General features: G+C 40.4%; 1 pseudogene; it reads right to left on the minus strand.

Annotated features, from left to right (window-relative positions):
• Positions 1-886: 886 nt before the first annotated feature.
• On the minus strand, positions 887-1,825 carry LOC130997636 (putative pentatricopeptide repeat-containing protein At1g26500; annotated as a pseudogene).
• Between the last annotated feature and the right edge of the window lie 1,186 nt (positions 1,826-3,011).

Consider the following 3,011-nt stretch of genomic DNA (forward strand, 5'->3'; position numbering starts at 1 on the left):
AAAATTGATTCAAAATTAACATCAAATTTGTAATAGCAGTAACGCCGGCCACGGACGTTGGCGGAGGAGGGAGGCAGTGGCAGAATTGGGGCGAGGAGATGGGCGGCGATAATGGAGGATTCCAGAACCAAGGCGGAGGGGGTCTTGCCCAAAATCGAACGCTTGCAAACCCTAGCCCCTGGCCCCCAGCTTTGCCGCCTTGCAAACCCTAGCCACTAGAACCAGATCTGTCGGAGAAGAGAAGAGAATGGGTGGCGGCTGTTCGGTCGGAGAAGGCGGCGGCGGCAAACACAGAGGTCGAGAGAGAGATGAGCAAGAGAGACGAGGGAGAACCGAGAGGGAAAGAGAGAGGAGTCGGATAGAGAGAGATGCAAACAAGAAGGAATGCCAGGCGGCGCGGCCCCAGAGCCGCCGTCGGCTGGAGAAGGAGAAGCAGGCGGCGGCGGAGAAGGAGAAGAGAGGGGGAGGGGCACCGCGCTGTTCGGCGGGGTTAGGGCTAGGTCTCGGCCCTCTGCCCCCGTCAGTGGTCGGAGAGGCGAGGGGTGCTCGGCGGTGGTCGGAGGCTCGCCGGAGAAGCTGGATTGAGAGAGAGAGACGAGAGAGTGAGAGAGGCGGAGAGCTGGATTGAGAGTGAGAGACGAGAGAGTGAGAGAGGCAAAAATAAGATTAGGGTTTTTTTGTCTCTTATTTATACCATAATTAAGGTGCAATTAATTAGTGTATCTTATGCCCTAATTATTTTCTTTTTTGGAAATGTGTCTTTATTATTGGGACGGCCCAAAAAGGAAAGTGTGTCTTCATTAGTGGGACGGATGGAGTACTTTACAATTTTTTCTTAAAACCCGTACCATCCCAAAGAGGAAGCTATTTGTGAGACGGAGGAAGTATCAACTATGAACCTTTTGCAACTTAGAAACGCATGAATATCTCACTACACCAAAAAATTAAATTACCTCTTCTCTCCTTTAACTTCTTCTCTTCTTCCTCCTCGTCATCATCCACGCTTCGATGCACGCTATAAGCCTCCCTCACTCTCCCCCTACTCATAATTGTCCGGCTTTATCTTCATCTCCTCAAAAACCACATAAGTCTCCCCCATTTTCCCCTTCTTAGACAGCCACTCTATCATAAGGCGATGCGTCGACAACTCCACCCTCATCGATTGAAAGAGCTTTAACCCTTCACCAAACCTGTTTTTCTTGAACAAACCCTCCAACATCAACTCCACCACTTCAACACAAGGCTCCAAACCCTCCTCCTCCCACATCGCAAAACCCATGAATCAACCACCTATAGGTATCCGAATCCGGCCTAATCCAATCCCTCAACTTCACCACAATGGCGAGCTTGCTCCTGCACAAGACCTCTATCACAGTGTTAAAGGTCTCGACTTTATACTCGTACCCGAAACCCTTCATCAAATGGGAAAACTCCACGCATTTCTTCAACTCCCTCGCGGCGGCTAACGTGCGCAGCGCGATTATGTAGGTCTTGACGTTGACTTCCCTGCAGAGGGCCCAGAAGAGGTCGAGGTTTCTTGATTTTCCGACGACGTCGAGGATCATGTTGAAGGTGGTGGTGGTGTGGGCCAAGTGCGGGTGGGAGGTGGATAATTGGTGGAATTTGTAGACGGGCCGCCATGAATGTGAGAACTTGTTGCATGGCTTAGATGGAATTGGGTTTTGGTGAGATTGGTGTGCAGCTTTGCGTCGGGGGAATTTTGCTGTTGGTAGAGGATTGTGCAGGCGGTGGTGGTTAAGGACTGGAAGTGGATGTGGAGGAGGGCTAGGGAAGGTCTGGTGAATTTTGTGGGTTGAAGCATTGCTTTGATTTGTTGAAGAAATTTGTCAAGGCAAAATCTAGTTTTGCCCAATCTCCACTGCCACTGCTGAATTTCTTTTGGTAATACGGACTTACTGAGTGAGCATTTAAACTCGGTTTTGAATTATCGATTTTATTTTTGAATTGGTTTTGAACTTAAAACTAATACATTCATCCATGCAATGCACACCGAAATTAAAACTACCATCGCAGCGAAATTAAAATTAAATAATATTTTAAATAAATACAAAATATAATCTAAAAATATAATATTCTCTCCGTCCCTGAAATAAGTTTCAAAAAGAAAAAAGATGAACTTATTTCAGGGACGAAGGGAGCATCAATTACTCAATAATCTCAAATTTAAAAACATAATTTTCAACTATATATAAAATATAGTGCTAATATATCAAAGTACCCATTTTCTTATAACAAAAATAAATTTTACCCACTTTTTTGTTGAATGGACTAAATTACCCTTCTATATAAATTACCATTTTCTCATACTTGCCCTCAAGTATGAATAAGTTAAAAATAAACAATAATTAAAAATAGATTTATTCAAAAAAATATGAGAGGAGAGAGATTTTTAAAAAATTTAATCTTTAAATAAATATAATTTTTATAGTTTAAATAAAATATTTACATAAAATATATCAAATTAAAGCTCTTATCGTGACCTTTAATTTGATATGCATATTAATATATTATAATTAAGCGAATTTCATAATTTTAGAAATAAATAAAACAAAGAATAAAAAGTTAAAGAAAAAGAAAATAAACCTTTTTACAGATTATAGGATTATAAATAAACCTTTCGTGAGTTAGTGAACTTAAATACTTTAATTAGATATGTGAGAATGTGAGTGAGAAATAGTGGGATTGTGAATGGATCACTTAATTCCTAACCTTCATATTAAAAATATTTTCAAAATTGCCATTGAAATCAATTTCAAATTGATTTGAAATTGAGAACTTCCTTTTTAATATAGTACAGATTTGTCGGAAAAAAAATGGGCACATTGCAACTGTAAGTTATTTTTAATGTAATTTTAAAAAATAAATTTTTATTCTATATTTGGGTATTGGTCTCTTTACAATATGAGAGATTATGATTTAAATGCAGGCAAGCAATGCAAAATAGTAACATGGAGTAGAAGATAAAGTTTGTCTCATTGTTTGTATTTTTA

This window comes from Salvia miltiorrhiza, chromosome 1 (genome assembly GCF_028751815.1).
Source record: "Salvia miltiorrhiza cultivar Shanhuang (shh) chromosome 1, IMPLAD_Smil_shh, whole genome shotgun sequence".
Taxonomy (NCBI): domain Eukaryota; kingdom Viridiplantae; phylum Streptophyta; class Magnoliopsida; order Lamiales; family Lamiaceae; genus Salvia; species Salvia miltiorrhiza.